The following is a 16745-nucleotide window of genomic DNA, read 5'->3' as shown; positions in this document are numbered from 1 at the left end:
ATAATAGCTGTTCAGTTACATCTTCACAGCATAAAACCATCTTCTTGGTTTTGTTACCAAGGCTGTTGCCCCAGAATCATACCCCCGCCCCTCCTCAAAGGGAAATCAACTGCTCTTATCTAAGTTTCAGGAGGAAGCTGCGAGAGAAAAGCAAGAACTGGCTGGAACCAACCCAACCCAAGATGGCGGAAGATGTGACCTCCTGTAGACTTTGAGCCTCATTACGTGGTCATTGTAATTCATTAGCTAAATGACACAGCCACCAGCCCATGACAGCTGACAGTTGCCATGACAACCAGAAAAGCCCATACAAGGAATGAAAAGGAGAGTTCCCTCAGTTCTGGGTCCAAACCACACCCCTCTTCTTGAATAACTCAAGAATATTCCTCCCTCTCTTCCCAATTCCCTCCCTTTCACCTCGACCCTCCTATGTATGTGGTGTCTCCACCTGAATTGGGTTGAGAAGGTGATTTGCAACCTAGGTTCCCGCTTCTCCATCCTTCGAATAAAGCTGGTGCTGTTCCAGTATCAGCACTGGTTTCATTACTGGCTGCATGAATCCAATTGGAAAAAGAACCTCCCGGGCTGGGATGGGGGTCTGGCCCAGGCTAGGACCCTGACTGGGTCCAGGCAACCAATTCAGTAACAGTTTGGTCTCCGTTTTTACTATAACTGCTCACTGTGTATCCCTCAAGGTCTCTTCTAAAAGGAAAAAAGAGTCACATCTTTTGGATGCCAAGTTCCAAGAGCAATATAAACCCACTAAATAAAGTTCTTACTACCAAAGAGAAAAGAATATTTTGTAATGAACAATTCCACAGCAACAGGGATTTAAAATCTACCAAGATCACTCAAACTGCCAATAACCCCCTTTTAAAACTAAACCCTAAGATTGTATTAAGAATTTTTTTAAAAGGCAAAATCTCTTTTGTGATAAGGAAGAACATTGCAAAATAAAGCCTAGTGATTTGGCTAATTTTTAGTTAGCATGTATACACACAAGCACATATGGAATTTGGGTTATAAAAACAGACTCTTGATATAACAATTCTCATTTATTTCATAGGAAGAACACCAAAAAATGCCCCCTTTAATTTAAATGTCACTTAGCACAGCATGTTCTACCAATCAAGAGATTGCCAGGGGGGCAAGGAAGGGACTTTTCCAAATTTGGAACTGGGCTTCAAGCCTCTGAGGAAACAGTGCAAGAGAGCAGATTAATTCTTTTTTATTACTGTTATTGAGATAAAATTGACATACAACATATATAACATGGCATTAGTTTTCTGTGTACAACATAATGAAAGAGTAGATCAATTCCTGATTCTTAAGTTGCCACCTGCTGACAATTACAGGGTCCAATGGTCCCTTACGCGGTCCACAGGCACTTGTTCCCACTGGGAATTGAGCACTGTCCAAGGGAAAAGAAATCAAAATTCTGTTGACCCATGTTCAAATTGGCAACAAGGTGATGACTTTTGCAGAAATCTAGTGCTGTCACTGTTACCTAGGCCACACAGGTGCTGCAGCAGTTATGCCTGTCAGAACCCTTGTTCCTTCTCATCAACTTTCATGGCATCTCCTTATTGCCATTTGTGTTTGGAAAATCACACAACTATAATTATATCAAGTCATTTGTTCAAATTTGCTCACAGAAGCATAAAACAGTGACAGAAAACAGTAATACAAACACAGAGGTTCCCAATCTTCTGAGTATTTATGATCTGAGTACCAAATGTTACAAGGCTACAAAGGCAAGTGAACATGACGATATTCACTAATAAACTGACAACACACAATATTAGCCCTCATTCAATAGCCCTTCCTATCAAATACATGCCCGCTACACTAATGTCATTGGTTTTTATCTTGGATACCATAAACATCACTGCAAAGCTATAGGATTTCACAGGGCTGACAAAGGTAAAGGTGAAAACGTGCTTTAACCACCAGAAACGACGGTGATGAATGAGTTTCTGAAAGAGGTCTGTCTACCAGTTACCAACCAAGGAAGAAAAAACTAACAGGCCTGACGTTGCATTGCACTTCAAGAGGGAACAATCTGAATACCAAACTTAAAAAAAAAAAAAACTTCAGTAGAAACTGAAGACTCCAAATATTTTTGTTAAAGTGCACTTTTTATTATCCTGCTGGAAAAGTTAAAGTGTTGTTATAAAATGTTGTCAGCCATTTTATGGCAACAAAGAAAATTTCAGCAGGCTCCATTCTTCGCTCATGCTAAGACTAGCACAGAGTTGCAATTATACCCTAAAATGTTGTTAATTAAATTAAAATGTGGTCACAATGGGGCTCACGCCCATGAGATCTACCAGGCTGTGGGAAGCTGAGAAACAGCCCTTAAAGGGCCCCTACACAGACTCACCCACCACGGGGCCCAGGGCAGAAGCAGCCCTTTGAAAAATCACCCAGACTTTAAGTGAAAAAGACTCATTTGCTAACTTTAAAGTGTTGGTCTGGGTGGCAGGGGCCTACTTGAATTCCCTGCAAGGACAGTGGCCGCTGGGGGCCATATCCCTGCTCTCCTTCTTCCCTGTGTGGACGGAGAATGTCGCCTGCCATGTCAGGAAACAAAGGGTGTTGCTGCCATCAAGCCCTCAGCCACTGCAGCCGCCCCGACCGTGCGCCCTGCGGGGATTCAGGATGGGGAAAAGCAGGATCCTGGCCCCAGATAGCTAAAGTGCACATCAACGGAATGACTTCAACGAGCCCAGGCTCCTGCATCCTCCCATACACAGAAAAGTGCTAAATTCCTTAACTTGAGGTGTCTGGTTTTCTTTAATTAACAGTCATCTTTTGAAGTTCCGACCACCTGGTCTTTGTTGCAGAAACTCCTATAGATCCTGGCTCCCCCTCACCTCTCCAGAGCAGTTCCTCAGAGCTATCTGAGAGGCTGCCTCCTGGGCTTAAGTCCTCAGAAAGTTCGCCAAATAAAACATAATTCTCAACTTTTAGGTCGTGCGTTTTTTTCAGTTGACACTTGCTAAAGCCAGCAGGTGCTGCCTTTTCTTCCTTTCTTTCTGGTGGGTGTCATCTGTCGCACTCTCCCTCTGCCTTGCTAAAACCAGCGGGCGCCATCTTTTTTTTCTCTTTACTTCTTTTTCTTATTTTTTCCTTTTTTCGGCAGATGCCAACTTTGTGCACCTCCTCTGCCTCGTTCCAGGCAGCGTGTGGCACCTCCACGCTCTCCCTCTGTGGCAGCGTGTGGCACCTCCACGCTCTCCCTCTGTGGCAGCGTGTGGCACCTCCACGCTCTCCCTCTGTGGCAGCGTGTGGCACCTCCACGCTCTCCCTCTGTGGCAGCGTGTGGCACCTCCACGCTCTCCCTCTGTGGCAGCGTGTGGCACCTCCACGCTCTCCCTCTGTGGCAGCGTGTGGCACCTCCACGCTCTCCCTCTGTGGCAGCGTGTGGCATCTCCACGCTCTCCCTCTGTGCTGCTCCCGAGTGCCGGCATCCCCCCGAGGGAAGCTTCTACATACATCTGGTGACCCAGTTTTTGTGCCTGGCTCTAGAGGCCAGGGGGGCTTGCATTCCTGGGTCCCATGACGTTAACAGTCAGAGAGTTCTTGGCCAACTCCCACCCCCAGGGCACTGCACGGCCAGCACACTGAAACACACTCCTTGCCTTCCTGTGAACGAGGCCAACTTGCTTGTTCTGGAGTTTCAGGCTTGGGTGCAGGCTTCAGGTGTGTCACACATCTAGAGGCAATGGAGGTGTAGGCCAGGCACATCTGTCTGTTCTCCCTCTGCCTCACTACAGTAACTCCCAGAAAGGAGCTTAGACACTCATCTGGAGCCCTGACTTTTTGGCTGCCCCCCAGAGGACCCCTCCAGATCCTCTGGTCTGTGGACGGCAGAGCTTACACTCACAAGACTGGATATGTACTTGCATTCTTTAAAAGCTGCTGCTTGAGGGTCTGGCTTCCAATCAGCCTGAATCTAGGTGCTGAGATCCTCTCCTCTGGGACAATGACGGGCCTTAGCACACCCTCAACTACCGGGAGCCACTAAAAACAAAACAGGAAGGCTGGAAAACCACAAAGGTTTGAGAGGCGAGAGTTCGGGCAGGGTTGAAAAATAAGGTTCACCTCCTACAGAAGGCCAACCCTTCACGACCTGGAAAGGTAGCTATTTCATCTAATACACAGAAACCCACACAGAGTCAAGCAAATGAAGATACAGAGGAATACATCCCAAATGAAAGAGTAAGGTAAAACCTAAGGAAAAAACCTTAATGAATAGTGGTATGTAATTTACCTCATAAAGAGGAAAACGTAGCAGTGATAAACATGCTCACTTAACTCAGGAGGGGAAGTGACGAACACAGTGAGAAAAGAGACAGAGAATACAAAAAACACCACAGAGAAGTAACAGAGCTGAAGAATAAAATAACTGAACTAAGAACGACACCAGAGGGATTCAACAGCAGACTACACGAATCTGAAAAAAAAGGATCAGTGAACTCAAAGACAGAGGAGAGGAACTCAAAGAAGAAAAAAATCAAAAAAAGAAGAAAAAAAGTAACGACAGCTAAGTAACTTATGACACAGCAACAAGCAGACTAACATTCACAACATAGGGATCCCAGAAGGAGAGAGAGAGAAACAGCAGAGAAGTTACTTGAAGAAATACTGACTGAAAACTTCCCTAACCTGGGGAAGGAAACAACACCCAGGTCCAGGAAGCCCAGAGAAGTCCAAATAAGGTGAACCCAAAGAGAACCACACCAAGACACGTTACAATTAAAACATCAAAAGTTAAAGACAAGGAGAGACTCTGAAAAGCAGCAAGAGAAAAACAACTTCTTTCGTAAAAGAGAACCCCCATAATACTATAAGCAGGTTTTTCAGCAGAAACTTTGCAGGCCAGAGGAAATGGCATGATATATTCAAAGCACTAAAAGAATAAACCTTCCAACCATGAATATTCTACCAGGCAAAGTTACCATTCAGAACTGAAGTAGAGGTAAAGAGTTTTCCAGACAAGCAAGAGCAGAAGTAGTTCATCACCACTAAATGGTCCTTAAAAGAAATGTTAAAGGGACTTCTTTAAGCTGAAAAGAAATGATGCTCCTTAGTAAAAAGAAAATATATAAAAGTAGCAATCTCACTGGTCAAGGTAAATACATAGAAAAGGTAGTGGATTAATCACTTATAAAGCCAGTGTGAAGTTTGAAAGACAAAAGCAGTAAACATAACTGTAACCACAATAACTAGTTAAGGGATACACAGGATAAAAAGATGTAAAATGTAACACCAAAAACATAAGAGTGGTGGAGGAAGTAAAAACGTAGAGCCTTAGAATGCATTCAAACATAAGTTGTTATTAACTTAAAATACTCTCATAAATGTAAGCTGTTATATGTAAGCCTCACGGTTATCACAAAGGAAAAAAATTATAGGAGATACACAAAAGATAGTGAGAAAGGAATCTAAACATACCACTAAAGATAGTTATAAAACCACAAAAGAAGAGAGAAAGAGAAGAAGAAAGGAAAAGAGGAACTACAAAACAGCCCTAAAAACAATTAACAAAATGGCAGTAAGTACATTCATATCAATAACTACTATGAATATACATAGACTAAATTATCCAATCAAAAAACACAGACTGCCTGAAATGGATTAAAATACAAGACCTATCAATAGCTATTTGCTAGCTACAAGAGACTCACTTCATACATAAGGACACACCCAAACTGAAAGTGAACGGATGGAAAAGATATCCCATACACATGGAAACCAAAAAAGAAATCTGGGGTAGCTACACTTACATCAGGCATAATAGACCTGAAAACAAAGACTGTAATAAGAGACAAAAAAGGTCATTATATAATGATAAAGGTGTCAATCCAACAAGAGGACATAACATTTTAAAATATTTATGCACCCAATATAGGAGAAAGCAAATATTAACAGACCTAAAGGAGGAAATAGACAGCAACACAATAATAGTAGGGGACTTTAATACCCCACTTACATCAGTGAATAATAGCTCATCCAAACAGAAAACCAATGAATAAGGAAACATTGGCCTTCAGTGACACATTAGAGCAGAAGAACTTAACAGATATATACGGAACATGCCATCCAAACCAAACCAAACCAAATATACATTCTTCTCAAGTGCAAACAGAACACTTTCCAGAAGTATCATATGTTAAGTCACAAGATAAGTCTTAACAAATTTAAGAAGATGGAAATCATATCAAGCACCTTTTCTTACTGCAATAGTATGAAACTAGAAATCAATTACTAGAGAAAAACCTGGAAAATTCACAAATATGTGGAGATTAAATAATGTTACTGAACAACTAATGGGTCAATGAAGAAATCAAAAGAGAAATCAAAAAACAAATAAAAATGGAAATACAACATACCAAAACTCAGGTAATGTAGCAAAAGCATTTCTAAGAGGGAATTTCATAGATATAAATGCCTAAAACTCAAGAAACAAGAACAATCTCAGATAAACAAACTTTATAACTCAAGGACTAGAAAAAGAACAAAGCCCAAAGTTAGTAGAAGGAAGAAAATTTTAAAAAGATTACAGCAGAAGTAAATGAATTAGAGACTTAAAGACAAGAGAAAAAAAAGAAAAAGATCAATAAAACCAAGAGCTGGTTCTTTGAAAAGATAAAACTGACAAACTCACCAAGAAAAAAAAAGGAGAGGACTCAAATAAATAAATCAAGAATGAAAGAGGAGCTGTTAGAACTGATACTACAGAAACAAAAGGCTCGATCATTAAAAGACTGCTTCAAACAATATGCACCAACAAACTGGACAACCTAGAAGAAATGGGTAAATTCCTCAGAAACACACAACTTACCCAAGAGTGAATCATAAAGAGACAGAAAATGTGAACAGACATTACTAATAAGGAGACTGAATTAGTAATCAAAAACCTCCCAACAAACAAAAGCCCAGGACCAGATGGCCGCACCGATGAATTATAGCAAACATTCAAAGAAGAATCAATGCCAATCCTTCTCAAGTCTTCCAAAAAATAGAAGAGGGACCACTTCCAAACTCATTTTACAAGGCCTGCATTACCCTAATATCAAAACCAGGCAAGGACAACACAAGAAAAGAAAATCACAAGCTAATATCCCGGATGAACATAGCTGTAAAAAATCCTCAACAAAATATTAACAAACCAAGTTCAACAATACATTAAAAAGGTGATGCACCATAATCAAGTGGGATTTATTCCAGGAATGCAAGGATAGTTCGGCATCCACAAATCAATCAATTTGTGATACACCACATTTACAGAATGAATAATAAAAATCATATGATCATCTCAATAGATGCAGAAAAAGCATGTGACAAGATTCAACATTCCTTCTTGATAAAAAGTCTCAACAAGGTGGGTATAAAGGGAACACACCTCAGTATAATAATGGCCATTTAAGACAAACCCACAGCTAACATCATAGTCAAAGGTGAAAAGCTGAAAGCACTTCTTCTAAGATCAGAAGCAGGACAAGGATGCTCGCTCTCACCACTTTTATTCAACAAAGTATTGGAAGCCCTAGCCATGGCAATCAGACAAGGAAAAGAAATAAAAGGTATCCAAATCAAAAAGGAAGAAGTAAAACTGTAACTCTTTGCAGATGATGTGATATTATATATAGAAAACCCTAATGACTCCACCAAAAAAAGTTACAATAAATAAATGAATTCATTAAAGCTTCAGGATACAAAATCATGTAAAGAAATCTACTGTGTTTCCATACACTAAACTATCAGAAAGAGAAATTAAGAAAGCAATCCCATTTACAACTGCATCAAAAAGAATAAAATACTTAGAAATAGATTTTACCAATGAAGTGAAAGACCTGTTCACTGAAAACTTTAAGACACTGATGGAAGAAACTGAAAAACACAAATAAACGGAAAGATATTCCACACTTAAGGTTTGGAAGAATTAATATTGTTAAAATGTCCATACTACCCAAAGAAATCTACAGATTCAGTGCAATCCCTATGAAAATTCCAAAGGCATTTTTCACAGAAATAGAACAAACAGTCATAAAATCTGTATGGACCCACAAAAGACTGCAACAGCCAAAGCAAACTTGAGAAAGAAAAAGGTGGAGGCATAATGGTCCCGGATTTCAAACTATATTACAAAGCTACAGTAAGCAAAACAGTATGGTGAGGATATAAAAACAGACACATAGATCAACTGAACAGAATAGAGAGCCGAGAAACATGCATCTGTGGTCATTCAATTTATGACAAAAGAGCTAAGAATATACAATGGGGAAAGGAGAGTCTCGTCAATAACTGGTGCTGGAAAAACTGGACAGCCACAGGCCAAAAAAAAAAAAAAAATGAAACTAGACCACTATCTTACACAAAAAATTAACTAAAAATGGATTAAAGATGTGAATGTAAGACCTGAAACCATAAAACTCCTAGAAGAAAGCATAGGCAGGAAGCTCCTTTGACACTGGTCTTGGCAATGATTATTTGGATTTGACAGCAGAAGCAAAGGCAACAAAAGCAACAATAAACAAGCAGGACTACATAAAACTAAAAAGTTTTTACCAAAGGAAGCCATCAACAAAATCAAAAGGCAACCTATAAAATAAAAATATTTGCAAATCATATATATCATAAGGGGTTAAAAAGAAGGCAGATTATCTGAATAGACATTTTTCCAAAGAAAACATACAGAGGGCCAACAGGCCCATGAAAAGATGATCAACACTGTTAATTATTAGAGAAATGCAAATCAAAGCCACAATGAGATACCACCTCACACCTGTTACAATGGCTATCAAAAAGATAAGAAATAACAAGTTCTGGTAAGGCTGTGGAGAAAAGGGAACCCTCATGCACTGTTGGTGGGATTGTAAATTGGTGGAGCCACTATGGAGAACGGTAAGGAGGTTCTTCAAAAAAATTAAAAATAGAATTACCATATGATCCAGCATTTCCACTTCTGGGTATTTACCCAAGGCAAACAAAAAACACTAACTCAAAAAGATATATGCACCCCAATGTTCATTACAGTATTATTTACAATAGCCAAGATATGGAAACAACCTAAACATCCATCAACAGATGAATAGATAAAATGTCACACACACACACTCACACACAATGGCATATTATTCAGCCATTAAAAAAAAAAACGAAATCTTGCCATTTGTGACAATATGGATGGACCTTGAGGGTATTAAGCTAAGTGAAACGTCAGACAGAGAAAGACAAATACCGTATGATCTCACTTATATGTGGAATCTAAACACAGCAAAACACGAAGCAGCTCACAGGTACAGAGAACAGACTGGTGATTGCCAGAGGTGGGGGTGGAGGGCGGGCAAAATGAGTGAAGGGAGTAAAAAGGTACAAATTTCCAGTTATAAAAACAATAAGAAAAAAAAAAAATCCTCCCAGGTTGGGACACATAGTTTTGAGTAGCATGAGCCCATTGTGTCCCCCTTTGTCTGGCAAAGCAATAAAGCTATTCTTTTCTACTTCACCCAAAACTCTGTCTCCAAGATTCAATTCGGCACCAGTGCACAGAGGCCAAGTTTTTGGCATCATTATCAATGGAGAAAGCACTTCTTAAATATGCATAACAAACCTTAATAAGCAATTCTTGTTTACCATGATTTCCCTGGTCACATTCCCTTAACTGCCTCCCTTGCTCAGAAGCTGCAAACTCCTTTACCTCCATTTAGCTTGAGATAAACCAAAATTCTAATCATCCCTCTGAGTTACTCATTAGGTGCTCCCATGTGTACATTCATGATGCAAATATTAATAAACATGTTTGTTTTTCTCTTGTTAAAAAAAAAAGAATAAGACGTGGGGATGTAATGCACAAAAGCATAAGCAATGTAAGAAAAAACTGACCTGTGTCACTCAAGGGTCAACTGGTCATGGCCAAGAAGCCATGACAAGATGCTCGACATCATTAGTCATTAGGAAAATGCACACAAAAACCACCATGAGCTATCACTTCACCCCTACTAGGATGACTATAGTTTTAAAACTATGTAAAATAACAAGTATGGATGAGGATATAAACTCTCATACATTGCTGGTGAAAACATAAAATGGTGCAGACTAGAAAACAGTCTGGTGGTTCCTCAGAAAGTTAAACACAGAATCCTACCAGGAAACTCTGTTCCTAGGCACATACCTAAAAGAACTGAAATCAGGGGTTCAAACAGATACTTGAACAACAATTTACATTGCAGCATTATTCACAATGGTCAAAAGGTAGAAACATCTCAAGTGTCTATCAGCAGAAAAATGGATAAACAAAATTCAGTTTGTACATACAAAAGAATATTCTTCAACCATAAAAGGGAATGTAGTTCTGATACATGGATGTACCTTGTAAACGTTATGTTAAGTAGTGTAAGTCAGTCACAAAAGGACAGATATTACATGACTCCACTTATAGGAAATATCTGAAATAGGCAAAATCGAGAGACAGAAAGTAGAATGGTGACTGTCAAAAGCTGGCAGTCGGGGGCAAGTGAAGTTATTGCTAAACGGATACAGAGTTTCTGTTTGGGGTGACGAAAATGTTTTGGAAATAGACAGTGGTGATGTCTGCACAACGTTTTGAATATAATTAATGCCACTAAATTGTACATTTAAAGTGGTTAATATGGCAAATTTTATATCATCTACATTTCACCTCAATTTAAAAAAACTTAAAAGTGAAAAAAAAACCCAAAACTATATAGACATCACTAAATACTGCATTCCTTACAGCTAAAACAGAGGTCACACTATTGCCATAAAGATTATAAAATGAGCCTCAGAATGAAAGACAAATATCATGCAATGAATGAAAATTCCTGGCAAAATTCCTACATGAGATGACTCTGTGGAACTCTCTGTAGCAGCCAAGGTATGCACTGTGGCAGAGTTACTGCTACCATGGAGGCGTGCTGGCACAGGCTGACTGTACCTTTGGAGGAAACTACCGGCCGGACAGAAGCTGAGACACAGTCTCCACCTGTGAGCCATCGGGAGAAAATGCCACGTAGTGATTTTTCTGTTAAACACTGAAAAACCCATACCACCTGGAGAGAAACTTCTTCACTTAGTTCATAAACATTTTGTGAGCAGGGACGAGGATGGAAATAAGTGTACTGATTCAGTTTAAAGGGAGCACAAGCTCTGTGCACAAAGAAGTACACTACTACCAAAAAGAAGAAAACTTGTACCCAAATGTGGGTTCACACACTGCTTTTTGTTCACACATAACAGCTACCCGTCAACCACATGCCTAATGAGCTCAACTTGCTGAGGAAGGGAACTGTGAAAATATGAACGTGGTCAGCTCAAAGCTAGAGTATACTTCTTTTGGGGAACTATCAGAAGAAAAGAGCAGCAAGGTCAACAATGAAATGTACAAACAATCAAGGAGGGGGGAATGAACACATTAGCCTTTTAAGTGAAAGATGAGAACAAAATACCTTCATGACAGACAATGCTAATAAAGTCCATTTTTGTTATTTCAAATGGCTTCCTTTAGTGGTGTATCTCAGTGATATACTCAGTATCTCCAAGAACGTGAATCTATCACTTTAAAGATAAAAACATCATGATTTTGATGTTGGAAATAAGGTTAGCCAGATTTCCTAACAAGACTGATCTATGGTGCAAACAACATTTTTAAGAACTAAACAATTTATTTTTTAAAAACTTTTTAATTAATTAAAAATGTAATGCAGGGATGTAAAGGGGATCATATATAGCTCCAGAAAGAATTATTAAAAATGGAAGACAGGTGAGAGTTACTCAGAGAAAAGAATGAGAGTGCCAAGAGAGGTAAATCCAGAAGAGTGACATGGGAAACAAGGGACACAGAAAAAGTCTTACACGTATTTCACTGACACACAGAAAGAGAAATGAGAGAAAGAATGGAGTACAGGTAATATCTGAAGTGATAACAACCGAAAATTTTCCAGAATTCATGAAATACATGAACACATACATCCAAAAAGCCAAAAGAATTCTAAGCAAAATAGAAAAAAAAGAAATTCTACCTAGACACACAGCAAGAATAGAACTATAGATATCCAAATCAAAAAAGAAAATCTTAGAAACAGAGAAAGAAGATAGATTACTTTAAAACAGAGAGTCTGACAGCTGATTTCTAAATAGCAACTTTAAAGATATCGTTTCTTCATCTTCTCGTTCTTAGTACACTGAAAAAATAATAATGCCAACCCAGAATTCTATGCTTAGTAAGAATACCTTTCAAAATGAAGGCAAATGAAAGCATGTCAGTACATGACAACAGAGACAGTTGGGCATCAGTAGACCTTCAATAGTGGAAATTCTAAAGATTTTTACATTAAGCGGATGAAAAGTCATCTTGGATGAAAATGCCAAGTTGTAAGATGTTATGAAGCTGACATCTTCAAGGTTTGGGTTCTGTTTTTTGTTTTTTAATAGAGAATTAAAATACATGACACAATAGCATATAAATGGGGAGGGAAGCATACAGGGTAAAGGTGTCCTAAGTAAGGTCTTTGGATTATCCAGGATGACGGTAAAGGTACAGATTAACAGGGGATTTTATAATAAAGGATGCAGCTTGTGATTTCTAAGGTAGCCACTAAAAATAGAGAAAGAGAGTGTATAACTTCAAAATAATTAAGGGGAAATCTAAAATGATAAAAAGAAGTATTCTAATGAACCCAAATGAACAGAAGAGAAAAGGAGTAAAGACTCTTTCCAACACGCTACATGACTGTGAAAATCTGACGGGAGAATGAGAAAGGAAAATTACAGGCTAAAATCACTCATAAACACAGATATTAAAACTGTAGATAAAATGTGCGCAAGCCAAATCCAGCAGGCTCTATGAAAAGGATAATAAATTAGGAGCAAATTGGGCTTATCCCTAAAATGCCAGTGAGCTTAACATTCAAAAATCAGTGATGTTTGCTATATTGAGATTTACAGGAAACAAATCATATGATTACAATGAACAAATAAAAATGTACTTGACAAAATTCAATGACTAGTGATTTTTAAAAAGTTTTCTGCAAACTAAGAATAAAAGGAAACTTCCTTAATCTAATAAAGGGCATATATGAAATAAACCTAGAGCGAGCATGACAAAGAAGAAAAGCTGAAGTAACTCCTTTTGAGACCTAGAACTAAAAACGAGGATGCTGAGTCACACTGACAGCCAACACTGTAATCAAGGTCCCGCATGGCAGCTCTGCGCGCAGGGGAGGAAGGACAGTCTTTACAACGTCACGGTGGGACAGCTGGACATCCACGTGGGAAAAACTAATCTGTAGCCTACTTCACACCTTACACAAGAATCTATTCTAGAGTATTAAAATCAAAATGGAAAAAGGAATAACTTCCTGACCACAGGCTAAGGAAATAGTTCATGAATAAAATACAGAAATCACTCGCCATAAAGGACGTGGTGAGGAGATGCACCGAGAGGTGTGACTTCTGCATGTGGACCAGGGTAGGCGGCAAGAAGAATGAGAAGACAGGCCACGGAACAGGAGAAGACGGCTGTCAGCTAGCAAAGCAGACAAAGGACAGAATCCAGAACACAGAAAAATGTCCTACACGGAAGACCAGGCAATTGAAAAATAAGCAAAAGATTTAAGTCGGTACTTCACGAAAGAGAAAATCCAAATGGCCAATGTGAACATGTGTTCAACCTCATAAATAACCAAGAAGTGCAAATTAAAGCTACCATGAGCTACCACTACATATGGACCACCATGAGGAACAGATACAGATATGGAGTGATAGGGTCTTTCCCACGTCCTGGAGGAGGAAAGGGGCTGAACGTGGAGTGAATAATGGGTCACGCCCATGTGATGAAGCCACCATAAAAATCCCAGTACTGCGGGGTTCAGCGAGCTTCTGTGTCGGTGAACACTTCTACACACAGGAGGGTGACGGACCCCAACTCCACAGGGATGGAGCCTCCTGACCTCTGGACCCTTCCAGACCTCACCCTATGCGTCTCCTCATCTGTATCCTTTATCCTGTCTTTTATTACACAGTAACCTGACCAGGATGAGTTAAATCTCTCCCTTAGTTCTGTGAGCTATTCCAGCAAAGGACAGAATGCAAGGAGGCGGCTGTGGGACCTCACTTTGCAGCCACGCTAGACAGAAGCTGGGGGCAACCTGGGGGCCTATTACTTGTAACTGGTATCTGAAGTTGGGGCGTCTTACGGGGGACTTAACCTGCGAGGTCTGCGCCACCGGCAGCGTGTGTCAGAACCGAGCTCTGGGACACCCAGCTGGTGTCGCAGAGAACCGCTCGGTGTCAGGGAAACCCACACACCTGCAGTGAGAGCTACTGTGTGTCAGGAGTACTGTCTACACAAGTATCCTGCACTTCTCCTTTGCAGGCTGGACCGCCTTTCTCTTCTCTTAAAGTAAATATTACAAAATCACTGTCGTAGGAAGAGGCAATCAAAAAGTAGACAGCCAAAAAATAAAGAAGAAAACCAAGTATAGAGGTATGTCAGGCAGTTCACTAAAATATTATGCTTTTCCCCTGGATTCTGTAATATTTATTTTATGTATCCACTTTTAAAAATTCGTAATTTGTTATTTTTTTCCTCATTCTAAATAGTCACCACTAACCTAAAAAAAGTTCATGTGGTAGAATTCCATTTATAAAGCTCAACAACGGGCGAAATTAAACCAAAGTGCCTAGGGATGCTTAAAACATACGTTCTGTGTACACTGTGAGGCAGGATATTCTTTGCTGCCTGTCGCCATGGCGGCCGGGGACGCAGTGAGCGGCGGAAGCGCACGGGATGCTCTCAGGGGTTCGGTTTTTTTCTCAGGTGGTGGCCACGTGGACGTTGGCATTCTAATCACTCTTAAAACTGTACTATACCATTGTAAAGCAATTATACTTCAATAAAGATGTTTTAAAAAAAACTGTACTATGAAAGTTTTATATGCATTTCTGTAGATATATTATATTCCACATTATATGATATTTGTGAAATTCAGACCTATTGAATTTGTAAAACTAAAACTAACACAGGTACTATGCGGGAAAAGAACGATTCCATAAGATTAAAAACAGAATGGTACTCTCACAGGAACGAAAACAAGATCAACTCTCTAGCTGATAAAAGCTGTTTCCCAAGGAGGGACAGGTAACAGTCTGGACACTACCACAGACGCACACTGGACTGAGTAATTCAGCAGACAGATGGTGCGTGGTGGGTGGTGGTGGCCAGCGGGAATTTACAGACAAGGGACGGAGGCTAAGACGACCCACTTCCTGTGGATTCGAGTTGGAGGCACCAGTAAGGACTCATATGTAGCTTAATACACTTACAGATGATTGCACATAGAAATGTTCGTGTATGTGCATATATACACAGGTCAGTGTACACACATGTATTTCTTTGCTCTGTCAGACGAGCGGGCCTAAAAGAAAAAACACTGTGCAAACCTATCATCCAGATCTTGGTTTCTAATCCCATTCCCTAATAAAAGGAGCTGGTGGTCCTTTGAGAAATCGCTGATTCTAGATGGGGCACTGCAAGATTAACCTAGAGCATCCCGTCATGCCCAAAGTAACGAAGCGTTTAAAGCAAGCCCCCGTGGATACGGATACGTCAAAGAAACCAACTGAAAAAGCTCCCAGTGGCCCCAAAGCTGGGACAATTTGAACAACAAAATAAGTGAAGTAGAATTGAATTATGTCCCGAAGTGTCAATAAACATCCAAGAGTCCACATGGATAATGAAAAAGGATTGAATAAATTAATGGGAGAGAAGAGAGGAAGTATTCCAAATAAGTTACAGGGGTACGTCACCCTGAAGGAGAGGGAGCAGGACACACTCCCTTCGAATGTGAGAGGCACGCAGACGTCCTTCCCCAGAGCGCAGCGGGACGGGGTGGGCAGACAGGGTCACTTTCCAGCGGGGAGATGCGGCGAACATCACGTCAGCCACTTAATCAGCATCGACAGTCATAAACCAAGTCACCAGCACGTCCCCTTACTATACAATATGACGACAGTGGCACTTTACATCAGACAAATTCCAACAGAGGGAATTCCACTACACACCTGACCAGTACTACTCTCGAAAACGGTCAAGGTCGTCAAACGCAAGGAAAGTCTAAGGAAACTGCACAGCCAAGAGGAGCCTAATGAGACAAGGTCAACTAAATATAATGTGAGACCCTGGACCCAAAAAAGGATATTAACGGAAAACTAAGAAAATCTGAATAAAGTATAGATTTTAGCTAATAATAATGTATCAGTATTGATTTTCTAATTGAAATGAATGTACCAAACTGAGGTAAGATGTTAATAATCAGGGCAACAAGTATAAAGTATATTGCAACTCTCTGTCTTACCTTCATAATCGTTCACTAAATCTAAAATTACTCTAAAAATAAAGTTCATTTAAAAAAAAATTTTTTTTAAATAAGATCACCAGATCATAATAGCTAAGAAAGAAAACCCAGAACAGACGTATACACGAGAGGGGCCAATACACATTTATGTAAAAAGGCTGAGCTACTGAGTGAGTGATTTTGGGACTACTGGCTCTTCACGTGGGAAATACGTTAAGATTTGATTACTGTCTCATTCCACATGCAAACTAGTTGGACTGAAATTCCAAATGTGTAAAAACAAATTTTTTTAATTTTTTTTTTTTTTTTTTTAGGCCACGCCATGTGGCATGCAGGATCTTAGTTCCCCGACCAGGGATC

At 39.8% G+C, this 16745-nt stretch overlaps 1 protein-coding gene and 2 long non-coding RNA genes across 5 annotated transcripts in view; 1 reads left to right on the top strand and 2 right to left on the bottom strand.

Moving 5' to 3' along the window:
* Window positions 1-16745, top strand: part of LOC309654645 — a 619568-nt gene that overhangs the window by 511657 nt on the left and 91166 nt on the right. The gene's annotated exons all lie outside the window — the stretch shown is intronic.
* MPP7 (MAGUK p55 scaffold protein 7) overlaps window positions 1-16745 on the bottom strand; it is a 261809-nt gene that overhangs the window by 186996 nt on the left and 58068 nt on the right. The window lies entirely within an intron of this gene.
* On the bottom strand, window positions 66-14888 carry LOC309654646. Its single transcript, XR_014260372.1, has 2 exons — window positions 3400-14888; window positions 66-3195 (listed from the first exon to the last, which is right to left on the bottom strand). It is a non-coding gene; the product is annotated as an uncharacterized lncRNA (long non-coding RNA).

Source organism: Balaenoptera physalus (genome assembly GCF_965194825.1).
Source record: "Balaenoptera physalus genome assembly, chromosome: 2".
Lineage (NCBI taxonomy): Eukaryota > Metazoa > Chordata > Mammalia > Artiodactyla > Balaenopteridae > Balaenoptera > Balaenoptera physalus.
This window is presented reverse-complemented; position numbering and strand designations above follow the sequence as displayed.